Genomic DNA, 17,888 nt, shown 5'->3' with positions numbered 1-17,888 from the left:
ACTCCATGTCACACCACTCCTGTGTTGCGCATGTCATTGCCCTGATCACTTTCTGCAAGTATTTTATTCATCTCCTTGTTCACTGTCTACCTCTCCACCCATATACACATACTAGAATGTAAGTTCCATGAAAATAGGGATTTTTTTCTGTCTCATCCATTGCTCTTCCCACAGAACATAGAATACAGTTGGCTGGCACTTAATATTTATTAACCGAGTAAATAGGTAAGAATGGAGCCATTAAGAACTCCCCAACTTGGGTGCCTGGGTGGCTCAGGCGTTAAGCGTCTGCCATCAGCTCAGGTCAAGATCCCAGGGTCCTGAGATCGAGCCCCGCATCCGGCTCCCTGCTCAGCAGGGAGTCTGCTTCTCCCTCTCCCTCTGCCTGCCAGTGCCCCTGCTTGTGTGCTCTCTCTCTCTCTAATGAATAAATAAAATCTTTAAAAAAAAAAAAGAACTTCCCAACTCCCCAAATATGTGGTTGCTCTCAGGAGATGGTAGAGGCAGACAGACAAATGGTTTGAGGAATGGAATAAAAATGCAAGTTTTCTCATACTGATTTTTTTTTTAAGATTTTATTTATTTATTTGACAGAGAGAGACAGTGAGAGCAGGAACACAAGCAGGGGGAGTGGGAGAGGAAGAAGCAGACCTCCCGCGGAGCAGGGATCCCGATGCGGGGCTCGATCCCAGGACCCTGGGATCATGACCCGAGCCAAAGGCAGACGCTTAACGACTGAGCCACCCAGGCGCCCCTCTCATACTGGGTTTGATAATGTTTTTAATGATAAATTGAATGTATTGAGTCAAAGATCACATAAATTGAGTTGCTCTTCATTTCTTCTGACTCAGAGGAAACTGTTCCCTATTGAGTCGGTTAAATCAGGGTCACAGAGACGAAGTACTACACTCTCCCTTGCCAAGCTGGCGTAATGGAGGCCACAAAGGATGCCCACTTCCAGATTTCCACTGGACTGTGTCTGGTGTTGCTTTCCGTAGGGCAGGTGCCAGAAGAAACTGGCACAACAATTTGTTTATTTTAAAGATTTTATTTATTTATTTGTCAGAGAGAGAGAGAGAGAACACAAGCAGGGGGAGTGGGAGAGGGAGAAGCAGACTCCCCACCGAGCAAGGAGCCTGTTACAGGGCTCGATCCCAGGACTCTGGGATCATGACCTGAGCTGAAGGCAGACGCTTAACCGACTGAGCCACCCAGGCGTCCCTGGCACAACAATTTAAAGCAATTTAAAGCCCAGTCTGGGTATCTTATCCAGCCTTCCTTACATCCTTGCCTGCCTCCAGGTCCCAAAGAGACTGCATTCGTCTGCACAGCTCCGGAGCCCTGCAGTTCTTTTTGTTAGGAGAGCCATGGAGGGTGGGTAGGTATGTCTTAGCTCTGACCTGCCCAATTATGAGACAAGATGACTGAGAGAACTTGTCCTTTTAGCCTGACAGACACATGGTGCTTATCTCCTCAGAGGTCCTTCGCCCAAACAAGAAGTATTAGCTCCTCAGAAGTTATCCTTTGTCTTGTTGGGGCAAGATCAGTGCCTAGTGTCAAGAGAGAGAGATTAAAGATTAAAGAACCTCCACCAGGCAAGGGGATAGTTTTGCCTGAATCTCTTACTTTGTCTTCTCCCCCCATACAAGCGCATTCATGTTGCTGGGCTCCCCGGCTTACTCCCCGGCAGTTTGTAGTCATTATTCTCCTGATTTTGTGGTCTCATTGATATGAGTATGTTTTTCAACTGCTGTAGGTGATCCTTCCACGCTCCACTACTTTTTCTCTTACGTTGCTAATGACTCTTCTGTTGGTTTCAGCCAAGCCCACCCCATCCACACCCGACTCTTTCCATCTTTTATTGATGCTGTGTTGACTTTGTGGGTCTCTGTTAGTTCAGTTTTCTGCGCACCTGCAGAGAATTAACCAACTCTACTTGCTGCTGGGGATCACCTTTGATCTATTTGATTTCCGTGCTTTGGGAAATGTTGAAGGACTCTATAACCCCACCAAAGTACATAAAAAGTGCTATAGTCCCTGTAGCCTGACCTTCCAGACTAGCTCTGCTTAGGGACCAGAAGATATTGATGTAAATACAGATGTGGATGCCATCCGTTAAATGTTTACTGTGTGCTAGGGGCGCCCCGGTGGGTCAGTCGGGTAAGCATCCGACTCTTGGTTTCGGCTCAGGTCATGATCTCATGGGTCGTGAGATCGAGCCCTGAGTTGGGCTGCCTGCTCAGCAGGGAGTCTGCTTGAAAATTCTCTCCCTCTGCCCCTACCCCCCTACTCATGCATGTGTGTGTGTGTGTGCGCGCGTGCTCTTTCTCTCTAAAATAAATAAATAAATAAATAAATAAATCTTAAAAAAAAAATGTTTACTATGTGCTATATATTGTTCTAAACGTTTAACATGACTGTCTTGTTTAATCTTTACTTGTAGCCTAAAAGGCCACTACATGGACGGGCCCCAGGTGTTTGACCAACCTCATCTCTTAATTCCTCTCGCCCTCGTTCTCTTAGCTGCAGCTACATTGGCTTCTATGCTGTTCCTCTTTCCCAATAGACATACACCCTCCTTAAGAGGCCTCAGTAGTGGCTGTTTCCTCTGCGTGGAATGTTCTTCCCTTCTTCCCTTAGATGTCTGCCTAGGCTACTTTTTAACCTCCTTCAAATCTTTATTTAGGTCTTACCTTCTCCATGAGACCTACCTAGATTACTCTCTGTAAAATTGAAGGGGCACCTGGCTGGCTCAGACAGTAGAGCATGTGACTCTCGATCTCGAGGTTGTGAGTTCAAGCCCCACGTTGGACACAGAGATTATTAAAAAAAAAAAAAAACTGGGATAAAATTGTACCATCACTGCCACCTCACACTCCCTATTTGATCTGCTCTACTCTACTTTTTTCCATTATAGGTATCACTAACTTAATCTATAGTATATTTGTTTGTGTTTATCATTTATTATCTGTCTTCTCCAATATGAGGTAAGCTTCATGAGGGCAAGGAGCTTGTCTCTTTGTTCCCTATGTATCCTAAGCACCTAAAAAACAATATCTGGCACATAGTAGATGCTCCATAATTCCTGGAGAATGAATGAACTTTGTCCCTTCAAAAACCCTGTGAGGCTGCTGTTTATGTTACCCCCATTTTATTTTATTTTGTTTTTATTTTTTTATTATTATGTTCAGTTAGCCAACATATAGTACATCATTAGTTTTTGATGTCGTGTTCAACGATTCATTAGTTGTGTATAACACCCAGTGCTCATCACAGCACATGCCCACCTTAATACCCATCACCCTGTTACCCCACCCCCCACCTCCCTCCCCTCTGTAACCCTCAGTTTGTTTCCCGGAGTCCAGAGTCTCTCATGGTTTGTCTCCCTTTCTGATTTCTTCCCGTTCAGTTTTCCCTCCCTTCCCCTGTGGTCTTCCGTGCTATTCCTTATGTTCCACATATGAGTGAAACCATATGATAATTGTCTATGTTATCCCCATTTTAAAGATGATGGAATTGAAGCTCAAAGAATTGAAATAACTAACTTGCCCCAGATCATTCATCTAGGAAGTAGTGGAGCTGGGATTGACTAATTCCAAAGAATGTACTTTCAACCACTAGATCAATAGTTCTCAAACTTTAAGAGTCAGCCGAGCTGTTTGTTTAAACACAGGTTCGCATACCCTCACCCTGAGGATTCTGATTCTGATTCTGTAGGCCTGGGATACAGATGATCCATGACTCATACTTGGAGAAACATTGGGATATACTGCATTGCCTTTAAGGTTTGGAATCTACATAGGAAGACCTAAAGATAAAATCTGTTGGACACTTTTGGAGTGTCACTATGTATCAGTCTCTGTGGCATAGAAAAGCAAATAAAATCAAGTCTTTACTCTCTCTCTCTCTCTCTTTTTTTTAAGATTTTATTTATCCATTTGACAGAGAGATCACAAGCAGGGGGAGCAGCAGGCAGAGGGAGAGGAAGAAACAGGCTCCCGGAGCGGGGAGCCCGATGCAGGGCTTGATCCCAGGACCTTGGGATCATGACCTGAGCCAAAGGCAGATGCTTAAGCAAATGAGCCACCAGGCGTCCCAAGTCCTTACTCTCAAGACTCAGTGTGTTGGTGGCGATGGGACAAACAAACACATATATCATAATCAGACCATTGATAAATCGTGGGATGCTTAAAAGCACATGCTTTGGATTCAGGCGGACCCATGGTTCAAAGCCTGAACATGTTCCCACTAGTTATGTAACTGGGGAAGTGACTTAACCTCCCTGTGGTCTGCAAGTAAAAAGAGAACAACAATATTTATCCAGTAGGACTGTTATGAGGACTTAGATGAGACGAAGAGTGTACAGCACTCAGGAAGGTAGCTTGAAAACACATAACCAACACCAGGAGGCAGTGCACAGTGTATAAAAGAGGATAAATAAATGGCTTAGAGACAGTAAATATAGAAAATCTCAGAAGAGTTTTACAGCCTACTGTTTTATAATGAAAGTTTGGGTACCAATTTTTTGTTGTTTTGAATATAATTTACATTGAAATCTTTTCAAAATATATTTAAATATACATATAATGCCCTTCCCTGCATTCTTAAATATAATTTATCTTGGCATCTAAGCATCATCTTAACAAACATAAAGTATTGTATTATGCTGGGAAACACCATTGCCTTTCGAGTTTGTTGAAGTGTACCCTAAATGCATCCAGATTGCATTTAAAATATTTTTTTCCCGCTTCTGTGTTCCTATCATGCTGTTAATGCCTACTTTCTCACTGCTGTCCTTGCACCTGCCTATTATAGTTCCTTTTCCTCCCCCAGTTTACCGTGCCTGGTCCGTGTTGAGCTTAGAAAATAGATGGCCAAGTGTATTAAAACTGTGAGTCTAGAGGCGCCTGGGTGGCTCAGATGGTTAAGCGTCTGCCTTCGGCTCAGGTCATGATCCCAGCGTCCTGGGATCCAGTCCCGCATCGGGCTCCCTGCTAGGCGGGGAGCCTGCTTCTCCCTCTTCCTCTGCCTCTCTCTCTCTGACTGTCATGAATAAAAAGAAAAAAAAAAAAAAAAAAACTGTGAGTCTAATCAGAGTTATCTCGGAAGCCTGTAGGTTAACCACATGAGCTTTAGTGTGTGAACTTTGTAACATCCGTTTTGCATACTTAGAGACTTACTGGCATTTAGATATTTGAGATCCCCTATTAGTTAAGTTTTAGATACATTAGATATTATTCTGCAGGCTACAGATACCTGGAGAAACCATTTTTGTTGTTCTCAGCATTGGAAGTTAGTCCATTCTGTGGCTCCACAACTTAAAAGAGCCTTGGGAATCACAGGATCCTAGATCTGGCCTTTTTGCTCTCAAGTAGACAATTGATGGTTATCTCCAGTCTGCAGATGAAGAAACTAAGACCTAAAGAGTAAGTAGCTTGCTGCAGTGAGGAAGTCCAGCAGAGCCAAGGCAGGGTTCTGAGTCTCCCAAGCCTTCCCTTCTGCTCAGCCACACTGTTCCCAGGAAGAAACAGAGAATCGTCTTGGACTGTGGAAAGGAAGGAAAACCAATAGCTTCTCTGCCCTGTTCTCATTTGAAGGGACGTATAACTTTAATGTGCCCCCAGTGAGCCTGAACTGTGAGCATATATAAGGAAGGACCAAGGGCATTATAATAAGATCCAGAAGCATATAAAGGATTATAAAATGCGAAGATCAGCTTTGTACCCTCTTTTCATTGTAGACAGAACAAGGTGATTTAGAGGGGGGAACACAGAACCACTGAGAATGGAGACATGGAAATCAATATCTGAAGGAAGGTGCCAATTTCTCTGGATGGCTTCCTTCCTTCCTTCCTTCCTTCCTTCCTATCTTTCCTTCCTTCCTTCCTTCCTTTCTTCCTTCCTATCTTTCCTTCCTTCCTTCCTTCCTTCCTTCTGCCACTTTATTGAGATATAATTTTCATACCCTAAATCTGGAGGACTATTTATTTATTTATTCTTCTGATTGTAAGAAAACACAAAGCACCCATAATCCCCAAGTGCAGAGTCGACCACCATTATTAACACTTTGGTATATTCCATTCTTTTTCCTATGCAAATTTATTTCCTTTTGTTTTCTTTTTTTTTTTTTTAAGATTTTATTTTATTTATTTGACAGAGAGAGACACAGACAGAGAGGGAACACAAGCAGGGGCAGAGGGAGAGGGAGAAGCAGGCTTCCCGCCGAGCATGGAGCCTGATGTGGGGCTCCATCCCAGGACTCTGGGATCATGACCTGAGCCGAAGGCAGACGCTTGACGACTGAGCCACCCAGGCGCCCCTCCTTTTGTTTTCTTTTAAAGCAAAGATGTGATCGTACTATATGCAACAATTTTTATTTTGCTCTTTCCTCTTAATGTTATGAGGTCATCTAAGTTTATGTATTTTCATTTTAAACTCATCCATCTAGTCACATGAATTAAACCTTTATTGTAAATGCTTTTCCAGAGAAATTCTACATCTGGGGTCAAAAATTCAGGTGCCGGCAATAACCAGACAGGTAATGTAAGAAGCACTGCAGGGGGGCCATGGCAGACTTACAAGGGTAGCCTCTGCTTCAGCCCCAGCCCATTGTGGTCATGCAGGAATGCTGGCCCGCTATTGCAGGTCCTCTGATTTTTTAGAAAAGAGATATCTGGAATCTAGATTGTATTGTAGGAAATGTCTTGACTTTTCTAATGTTTTAGCCTCAAATTTTAAAAAAATACAGTTCAGGGGCGCCTTTGTGGCTCAGTCAGTTAAAGCGTCTGACTCTTGATTTCAGCTCAGGTCATGATCTCGGGGTCGTGGGTTTGAGCCCCAGGTCGGGCTCCACGCTCAGCGCTAAGTCTGCTTGTCCCTCTCCTTCCTTTCCCTCTGCTCCTCCCCTCCTCCCACTCTCTGTCTCTAAAATAAATAAATAAATAAATAAATAATAAAAAAAGAACAAATCTGTAAAAATATATATATGCATATATATGTATATATAGTTCAAGCCAAACAAAATCTGCCAGCCGATTTCTGTCTCAGACAGTGAGTGTGAAGAGCTTCATAAGCAGTAACTCCCTTAATTATCAGAGCAGTCTTGCTCCTCTAACAGTTATTTACTGAGAACCAACAGTGAATAAAGAAGGCAAATTCTTTGCCCTCTTGGAGCTTACATTCTAGTAGGGAGACAGGTAATCTAGTTAAAAAATATTTAGTAGAACATACAGCAATAAGTACTATGGAGAAGAATCAAGCAGGAAAATGAGACAGGGAGTAGGGAGAGCTCTGCTGTTTTAAATGCTATGGCCAGAGGTGGCCTTACTATTTATAATGGCATTTGAGCAAAGACCCCAAGGAGGAAAGAGCTATACAGGGATTTGGGGCAGAAGGGAGAGCAGATATAAAAGCCTGAGACAAGAGCATGCTTGACATATTCACGGAATACAAAGCCAGTGTGGCTGGAATGGTCTGAGCAAGAAATGAGTTGAAGGAGATGCAGTTAGGGCAATAGCAGGGGTCCCCGTTGTATAGAGTCTGAGAAAGAAGAATTATCCGATTTTATAGATGAGAAAACTGGAGCTCAGAGAATTTTGCCCATGCCACACACCTAGGAAATAAGAGAGGTATTTTGAACCCAGGCCCATCTTAATTCCAAATCTCATGTTCATAGCTACCACACGTGCTACACTAGAATGCAATAACATGGATTCGTAACATTCCCACTCCTCTAGCAAGTTCCATGCTACCTGTATTCACATCATTCCCTACCTGTTCTTTGTGCTCCTGCCTCAACCACAGAGAATTACAATGAAAGAATCATAGAACCTTAGATTCAAATAGAACCCTGAGGATTATTGAGACAAAAAGTTTGCACTTGTAAAAATAATTCTGAGTGGTTATGCTTTTTTTTTAAGACTCTTTGATATCTTCCCAGTGCTTATACTTTTGTTCTCTTAATTTTTCAACTGGGTTATATATGAAGGTGATAAAATTCAAAGATTTATTTATTTTTAAGATTTTATTTATTTGAGATAGAGAGCACTGGGGGGAGGATGGGGGGGGGCAGAGGGAGAGGGAAAAGCAGACGCCCTGCTGAGTCGGGAGCCTAACATGGGGCCTGATCCCAGGACCTGGAGATCATGACCTGAGCTGAAGACAGACACTTAACCATCGGAGCCATCCAGGCCCCCCTATCTATTTTAGAGAGAGAGAGAGAGTGTGTGTGTGTGTGTGCGCGCGCGTGTGTGCGTGAGCCGGGGAGGGGCGAAGAGAGACTAGAGAGAGAATCCACAAGCAGACTCCCTGGCTAGGCACGGTGGAGCCCAACAAGGGGCTGGATCCCAGGACCCTGAGATCATGACCTGAGCTGAAATCAAGAGCCAGCCACTTAACCGACTGAGCCACCCAGGCGCCGTGAAGGTGATAAAATTCAAAAGGTCAAAAGGGTATACAATCTTAAATACTTTAAAGTCTATTTAACTTAGTCTAATCGACCCTGATCATTTACACGTGAGGCTTGGCAGCAGAGGAAACTGAGACCTAAGGAGCTGGTGTCAAATTGAAGGCCACCCATCCACGAGGAAACCAGGCACCTTGTCCAGACCCCAGTGAATAAGACCAGACTTTGTCTTTTAGAATACCGGTGCATGAAAGAAATTGGGTGGGTCCATCCTTTGATGCCACTGGAATATTTTTCATCTTTTTCCTTTCTTTTTGTATGCCTGCCAGTCCCACTGAAAGATAACGATCAGGGTTCAGAAAGCCTACCCATTGTGTCCTTTCCCAGGGTGCAGAGCCACTATCATTTGGTTCACATTTTTATTAAAATAAGATGAGTGATTCACTCACATTACAGGCAGAGAATCTTTTACCAGGAAAACCATACTTTGAAAAACAAAGCTGATGGCTTTAAGGAAGAGTAACTGCTAACATCAATTTCCTTTCCCGTCCCAGTGCCATTTCCAGTCCCAAAAAAAGTCAGGCACTCTTCTGTCTCTAGCTGCCTCTTTCTCTTAGCCACACATATACATATAATTATAGATCGGGTACATTATATATGCCCACAAAAGACAGAAAACAGCAGGAAAGACAAAGGTGGATTCATCTGAAGAGATGTATGTGTTTATCTATGTCCAACCCTCTTTCTGGTTCCTTCTGTTTTTGTTTCTTAAGTCTATTTTTTTAGTTGATGGGTAGCCAGAAATCCGTCATCATTGGTGGAAGTTAGTGGATTCTGACGAGAGAACAGGCTGTGGTCTTTATAAATACGCCTACATGCTGGCAACAGCCTTCCCCTACTCACACAATCATCGAGAACCAGGGCCTTAGAGTGTTTTTTTTCTTTTTAGTCTGTCTTGGTTCAACTCACTCTTAGTGAGTAACTCTTAGCCACTGCTTCTTTTTATATTTATTTAGAAGAGAAGGAAGATGCGTTTGAAGCAAATCAAATGCATAATCTTTTCCACTTCCTATTTATTCTATGGCTACTTTGGACAGCGGAAAGCCCAGAGAAATACTTTTGTTGGTTTTTTGTTTTCTGTGGCTTGCTTTCTCAGACAAGTCATCAGTTTTGCTGATAACTTTTTAAAATTCCATCCCAGGGGCACCTGGCTGGCTCAGTCAGTAGAGCGTGTGACTCTGGATCTCAGGGTCATGAGTTCAAGATCCACACTGGTGTAGAGATTGCCTAAAAAAAATAATATTAATTAATATTAATAAAATTCCATCCCAACCGTCAGTCTGATTTTTTTTTAATTTTTATTATTTATTTATTTATTTATTTATTTATAGGAGTAGAGAGAGCACGAGCTAGGGGGGAGGGGCAGAGGGAGAGGGAGAAGCAGACTCCCCGCCGAGCAGGGAGCCCGACCCCAGGACCCTGGGATCATGACCTGAGGCGAAGGCAGACACTTAACTGACTGAGCCACCCAGTCACCCCTGTCAGCCTGATTTTGTTTTTTGTTTTTTTTTTAAGATTTTATTTATTTATTTGACAGAGAGAGACACAGTGAGAGAGGGAACACATGCAGGGGAAGTGGGAGAGGGAGAAGCAGGCTTCCCACAGAGCCGGGAGCCCGATACTGGGCTCCATCCCAGGACTCTGGGATCATGACCTGAGCCGAAGGCAGACGCTTGACGACTGAGCCACCCAGGCGCCCCAGCCTGGTTTTAAATTGGAAAGGAAAAAGGTAGTTGGAAGCATATTTGTGTGTACATTAAATATACTTTTCTCTTGCTAATCTGTGTTCAATCCTGTTAAAATTGCAGATACAGGTCTATAATGGCTTCAAATGTTTATTATTTTTGTTGTTCCCTTCTCTATTTTCTTATAGAGATTAGCAGCAAGTCACCTAAAAATAGAAAGGGTCTGTCATTTTGTTTTGGGAGCAGCAAGGAAGCTGAGAGTCAGGGAGACCACATCTGACCCTGGAGCCTGCCTAGGAGAAGGATGAGAGAAAACGATGAACTAGCTGGTAGCAGATTTAGATATTAACAGTAATACTAACAATAACAGCAGTTGCAGCTAACATTTACTGCATTCTCATTATGGAATTCACTGTGCTGGCTGTTTTTCATCCATAAGAAGACATAAAAGCAAGCTGAGGTCCCAGGGTCCCAGGGTCCATATAGCAAGAAAGAAAGGGCATCATAAGGAACTGGCCCATGTTGTGGAAAGAGGCCTTGACCTGGAAAGAGAAGGCTTGCTTAGATCCTGGCTTTACCATTTACTTGGTGATTTTGTCCCTTACTGAGGCTCATTTCCCTTGTTTATAAAAATGGGAACAATACCATTTTCCTCTCCCCACCTCTCAAGGGTCTTATGGGGATCAAAAGTGATAATGCGTATGAAAATGGTTTTCATGATTATACAGTCTCTCTATAAATATGACTCATCAGTACTTTCAGTCTGAGATGATAGAAGATTGGCAGTGCATTGACTCTCAAGGAAAGTGGTGTGCACCTGCCTTCAGGCAGGAAGTCTGTTATTCTCTCATCAATAAGAACAAAGGCAAGATAAAATAAACATGAGATAAGGAATAAGATTGTTTTAGCCACCCACTGGCTTGAGCTGGAGGACTTGGATGAATTGTTCCTTTTTGTTACGCAGGTGCCATCCCACCTGTGTGCCTCAAAAGCAGGAGAGTGATAACAAGAGCAGGTACTGTTTATTGAATACTTTCCCTGGGCCATATACTAGCACCTTAAATTTACTATCTCTCTTAATTTTTTTTATTTGCATATAGTTGACACACAGTGTGACATTAGTTGCAGGTGTACAACATAGTGATTGGACATTTCTGTACATTGTGCTATGCTTACCACCAGCGTAGCTACCAGTCTTTTTAAGATTTTATTTATTTATTTGTCAGAGAGAGAGAGCACAAGTAAGGGGAGCAGCAGAGGGAGAGGGAGAAGCAGACTCCCTGCTGAGCAGGCAGCTTGATGCGGGACTCGATCCCAGGACCCTGGGATCGTGACCTGAGCCAAAGGCAGACGTTTAACCGACTGAGCCACCCAGGTGTCCCCAGTCTTTCTTTTTTTAAATCATCAATTTTAATCTTCTCAAAAACTCTTCACGATTAGTATCAGTATTGTGCGTACTGTTACTATCATTGGTGTTAGTATTAATATTCACTCTTATTTCTATGTGGCTTGCTCAGTGTCATGTGGCTAGTTAGCTGAAGAACCAGGATTTGGATCCTGGTTGGCCGATCCAGGAGGCTGCGCTACTTAAGTAGGCACTTAGGGGCTTAGTGGGTGAGTCCCACTTAGGAGTTAGAGTCAGGGCTTTGTAAACCATCCTCCAGAGAGCCCTAGAGTCTTAAAGCAGTGTTTCAGGCCTTCTCTCCCAGCCACTTCATCCCTTGCCCTTCTAGGCTAGGTGAGGAGAAGGTTAAGAAAGGCTTTGTTTGGGGCACCTGGGTGACTTAGTGGGTTAAGTGTCTGCCTTCAGCTCAGGTCATGATCTCAGGGTCTGGGATTGAGCCCCACGTCGGGATTCCCGCTCAGTGGGAAGTCTGCTTCTCCCTCTCCCTCTGCCCCCCCACCCCACCCTGGTCGTGCTCTCTCTCTCAAATAAATTAATAAAATCTTTTGTTTAAAAAGTCTTTGTTTCTATCTGCATTATACATTGAGTTTCCTTATAAGATTTCCATTGAAAAAAAAGGTGATCTGTTTTAGAATTTTTTTCAACCCTCACATACCACATCTTTCTTATTTAAAGTTGAGAAAATGGAGGCCCAGAAACGTTGTACCCAGAATAATGTGGTTAGTTATTTGCAGAACTCAGGCTGAGTTCTTTTCTCTATGTCATAACATGTGTCTGTGGGAGATCAGACCTTTCCCCCCTTCAAAACAAAATGAAAACTCTCATTCTGGTCATAAAAACCCGTGTAAGGAAATTTAAAATACTGCCTCTTTTTCAAAGCTTGAGTGAGGTTTTCCAGATACACCATCATTGAGAGGGCAGGACGTTTCCTCTCCCAGTAACCATGAGGAGGGACTGAAGTTCTATCTCCGCCTCACCTCTTGTGCCTCTTTAACCATTTCTGTTCAGTTCAGAACAGGTTTGGGTCACAGGAGTTTGACACAGCACTTGCTTCTCCCTGGATAATAATTACACCTTGGCTCTGAAGTCTCTGTTTCAAGGAGCATTACCTATCTTCCTGTTTCCAACAAAAACGTAAAGTAGCAACACCTGGTAGAGCTGGACTCGCTGGTCTCTAATTAAGATGTGAATGGGTGCAGATACTAGGCTTGAAATAGTTTCCCTGATAAGCTGCTGGGCCCTCCGAGAGCTTATGGTGCCGATATCCTGCTGCACAGTTTGGTGTCCAGAGCTGCCTCCCATTTCCTCAATAAATTGTCAGGAGACAGTGCTCGTGCCAGAGTGGCCAGGCCTGTTGCCACTGGAGAGAGGCTTTCGTTTCTCCTGAAACTGCTGCCTCCTTCCACAATGCCATATGGCTGCCCGCCCTGGCCGTGTGCAGCCCGTTGTGGTTCAGGTCATCAAAGCTGTCGAAGACCGTGTCCTCCCCAGAACCAAGCCTTGCCTTGGTCCTCGAACTCCCAACAGCTCCATCGTGATGGACAAAAGAGAGGGTCTAACATGATATGGGGGATGTTTACCAGATCAGATCAGACCTCTGGTTCAGTCCCACGGTGGGAGCTAGGGACGGCCCAGGTTTAGCCCAACAACCAGAGCAGATGGCCCTGATGTGCCATACACAATCCCTGCGGAAGAATTTTCAGACCCAGGTTAGAAATGCTCACATTCCTTTAAATCTTTTTTTTTTTTTTTTAAGATTTATTTATTTATTTGAGAGAGTGAGAATGAGAGAGAGAGAGAGAGTACATGAGAGGGGGGAGGGTTAGAGGGAGAAGCAGGCTCCTCGCCGAGCAGGGAGCCCGATGCGGGACTCGATCCAGGGACTCCAGGATCATGACCTGAGCCGAAGGCAGTCGCTTAACCAACTGAGCCACCCAGGCGCCCCTAAATCTTTGATAATACAAACAATTCCTAGGGAGTCTCTTTTGTTCTTTCTAAAAATTGCCATGTAATTGTTACTATGTTTGATTTAATACTTTGCCTAGAATGCATATACTGGTCAAACAGAGTCACTTGATGTTGGGCTTAGTCATAATAAAGAAAGAATCTGGCTTTCTGCCCCTGTTTAAATGCACTAAACATGCTCTGGGGAGTAATGGGTTGGCAAAGGATAGTGTTAATAATGGCCCAACTACTCTACCCCACAGGTGTCGATGGAAGCCAGTCCTTCTCCATTCCTTTCGTAAAATCGTTTCCCTTTCAGGGAACTAATGATCATTTCCCTCCATTTATAGTATAAAACAACAGTGCTGTCAAAAAAGGCAAAATTTCAGAACACAGCCTGCTCTTCTTCTGGGGCTTTGCCTGACAGGAACATGGCTCTAGGCTGTTAGCAATCTTCCTGTGACTTGTGGGACCACATGCTACATGGAGAGTGAAGCTGTCCGACAGTCTTGCCTCCTTCCTCTCCTCTCCTCCCCACTCTCCCTCACTGCCCCCCCCTTCCCCCACCGCCTTGCGGAGTAGCACTGAGAAGTATTTACTCAGCTGCGGACTGGTACCAAAGCCTCAGGACGCTGAGGGTAGGAAGGGGCGGTGTGGTCATGCCCCAAACTATCCATGTCCTTCCGAGCATCCCTTGGCAGAGCAGGCCGGCTGAGGGTGAGTGCCATTTAGAATGAGCATTCACAAGCCCTGCATAAAAGAACATAAAAACAATTGCAACTGAAAATTGGAGAGTCCACTCATGGGCTGTGGTGTTCTCTGGCCTCTGTGGCCTCCCATTGAGATTATGCAGCCAACCAACTAGAGGTTGTTCAATCCACTGGGATTCCCCATGGCTTGGTAGCATCTCATTATCTCTAACTCTTGTCCTGGCACAAGCTCACCCAGCCATCAACATGTAGGCACTTACACAAATAAATTCAGACTAAACCCCACTTCATCCCCCATCCTTTTGGAGCTAAAAACGCTTAATTTCAGCTTTGGGAAAGGCTTTCTCTGAGTAAGGGACAAAGATATGGCCCTAGTTCCTTCTGTCTGGCACTCCTCCTCTGGTCTCCTTTAATGACACCACTCTGGCCCTGGAAAAGGCACCATTTCCCAAGAAGGGCAGAGGCATCTGAGTCTACAACCGCAGTTCTTCTGAGCAAATGTGTGGGCACACATGGTGGTCTTCAAGGAGGAGGTAGAGATGACTAAGCTGCCCCCACAGAGCTTCAGAGACAGGAATTTCGACAGCAAGAAGGCAGACCAGATGTGGAAAAGACAAGAGAAGGTCTTCATCCTTCTTTTCCAAGAAAGAAGGAGGTGAGAACAAGTTAGCCCTGGTTATTGGGCACCAGTTAATTTCTGATTAGATTCATTTCCTTTGTCAAAATAACCTCACCTATCACCCTCTAGGATTAGAGTGGAGATAACCAACAAAAGAATATTCTGACTCAGGACTGGTTATCCTGAAAACTATAGTATTCACGCTAGAGTTGTAACAGTGGTAAAGGGAATTAATATGAAGTAAACCCTAGGCTTCCTCTGATTTTCATGATAGAATTGGTGATATATTCCTATGAAAACAAATATGCAAGCTGACTGGATTGAGCACTTAATAAGAAGGTGCTAGGAGTCAGCAAGCACATGGAATGTAGTCTGCCTGCCAGGATGTATCGTGTTCGCTGAGAGTTGTGGTACCCACTGAGCAGGACATTTCCCATTTTCAGCACTTTACAGCTCCTAGCATCTCCTCACATCCCCCCAAATTTGTAGACATGCCTCCTGTGCCTGGAGAGGCCCCATCTCTTGAACTTGGGGTTGTGCGTTCGAGCCTCACATTGGGAGTAGAGGTTACTTTAAAAAAATGTTTAAAAATAATAAATTGCCTTATTTGATTTTTACAACAACCGCATTAGGTAGGTACTGTGGTTATTCACGTTTCTAAGAGGAAACCAAGGTTCACAGAAGTTGTGTAACTTGTCCAAATCATACTGGTGGTTAAGGAGTAGAGCCGGGCTTTGAAGCCGGGTCATCTGATTACAAAGTCTGGGCCCTGTGCAATCTAATGTGGCCCGCCCCGAGGGTATCTGTATGTTTAACTTCAACAGAAAGTCTGTCAGTCACCTGGCGTGAACAGTCCTACCATCAGAAGTCAAGTCCTCCACAAACCAGCTGGATCCCACCTGCTGGAGTAGAACTCGCGGGACCTTTGGAGCTAGACAGGCTTAGGTCTAAATCACCATTCTCCCTCCTCTGACTCGCTCTGTTTCCTTGAGAAGGTAATTAACCTTAGTTCAAGAAACCCTAGTTTCTTTATTTCTAAAATAATATTAGCAAATACTAACAGTGCTTTTGATGGACCAGACATTGTTCTAAGTACTTTACATTAACTCACAACAAGTGTATGATGGGGGCGCCTGGGTGGCTCATTCGGTTAAGCGGCTGCCTTCAGCTCAGGTCATGATCCCGGGGTCCTGGGATGGAGCCCCTCATCGTGCTTCTTGCTTAGTGGGGAGCCTGCTGCTCCCCTTGCTTGTGCGCTCGCTCACTCTCTCCCTCTCTCTCTCTGACAAATAAATAAAATCTTTATTTAAAAAAATCAACTGTATGATGGTGGTACTATCATTATCCTCATTTTATAGGTGGGGAAACTGAGGCACAGAGCGCTTAAAGGTCAAGTAATTTGAAGTCAGTGGCAAAACTGGGGTTTGGACCCCGGCCGGATAACTCTGGAGTCCATCTACAAGCCACAGTGCTAGACCCTACTGCCTCTGGAAAGGAGAGGGTCAAGGACGTAAAAACCCCTGGTCCAGAGCCAGGCACACAGTCAATGGGACTGTTACAAGGTGGAGAATAAGAATGTTTAACAGCTCTGACCACCCACAGAAAGAAAGGCACCAGTTTGTGGAGAGTGTTCTAATTTTGATCTTATACCAAAGCCGTCTTGTGCCTTTGCCTTTGAGCTTTCGGGACCTGCGGGCTGAAGCTTTCCCAGTTGGGGATGCGGCGTTCCTTTGGAGAAGGCATCTGTTGGTACATCCCACTTAGCTTCCCTGCACCTGCCAGGAGGACGGGAGCCTGGCAGGTGGGCGGGGCTGGGAAATGGCAGCACCCGGGTGTGCTCCTCCCCCACCCCCCGGTGGCCTCTGGCCCAGCACTGGCTCTGCCTGTCTTGTCTGTTGACAGTAATTAGACCTTTCAGACTAAATTTCTTACATGAAAAAAAATCCCAATTCACTTGAATTGTCTCCTTGATCCAGTTCACCTGGAGCTATTTAGTTCCTGCAGTTTGTTTGGAGGGAAAAACAAGCTCTTAAGCCTTCACACATTACAGCTGATAAGATTAAGGTGCTGAAAATGTTGGTTGGGTAAACGTTGGAGCCCGACTGCCTGAGTTTGAATTCCAGTTCTGCCTCTTAAGCATCCATGACCTGAGTTGCGTCTGTGAAATGGGGATAACCATAGTGAAGATTAAATGAGACGACGTAGGAAAACCCTTGCGAGAACAGTGCCTGGCCCCTAGTAAGTGCTCAGAAAATGTTGGCTCTCAATATTAAGCTCATCCAGCCCTCACACCCCCATCTTTCCCTCCCAGCCTAGGATTTTGCTCTGGGAAGCCATGTTCCCTTCCTGTCCCCCAGGCTCTGGACCCTTCTTTTCTCACTCACCAGATAGATGACAATTGACCCTTGAACAACACGGTTTGAACTGCACAGGTCCCTTTGTACGTGGATTTTTTTTTTAATACAGTACCGTAAATGTATTTTCTCCTTATGATTTTCTTAATATCACTTTCTTTTCTCTAGCTCACTTTATTGTAAGAATACAGTATAAAGGGGCGCCTGGGTGGCTCAGACGGTTAAGCACCTGCCTTCGGCTCAGGTCATGATTCCAGGGTCTTGGGATCTAGTCCCACATTAGGCTCCTTGCTCAGCAAGGAGTCTGCTTCTCCCTCTCCTTCTCTGCTTCTTCTTCTCCCTCTGCCACTCCCCCTGCTTCGTGCTCTCTCACTCTTGCTCTCTCTCAAATAAATAAATAAAATCTTAAAAAAAAAAGAATAAGTGTAGGAATACATATACAAAATATAAGTTAATTGACTATGTTATCAGTAAGACTTCTAGTCAACAGCAGGCTATTAGGAGTTAAGTTTTGGGGGGAGTCAAAACTTATACAGGGATTTTTGACTGCACAGGGGGTTGGTGCCTGTAACCCCACATTGTTCAAGGGCCAACTGTATTTCATCTCTCTAAGCCTCCGTGTCCTTATCTAAGTGGGACTGGGAATAATGGAGTCTCCTTCATAAGGTTGTTGTGAAGTTTAAGTGAGTTAATTCAAGGCTTGGTGAC

The 17,888-nt window shown here is 44.3% G+C and overlaps 1 protein-coding gene across 2 annotated transcripts in view; it reads left to right on the top strand.

The window, feature by feature from the left end:
* CSTPP1 (centriolar satellite-associated tubulin polyglutamylase complex regulator 1) overlaps positions 1-17,888 on the top strand; it is a 188,325-nt gene that overhangs the window by 143,703 nt on the left and 26,734 nt on the right. The window lies entirely within an intron of this gene.

This window comes from Halichoerus grypus, chromosome 11 (assembly GCF_964656455.1).
Source record: "Halichoerus grypus chromosome 11, mHalGry1.hap1.1, whole genome shotgun sequence".
Classification (NCBI taxonomy): domain Eukaryota; kingdom Metazoa; phylum Chordata; class Mammalia; order Carnivora; family Phocidae; genus Halichoerus; species Halichoerus grypus.
This window is presented reverse-complemented; position numbering and strand designations above follow the sequence as displayed.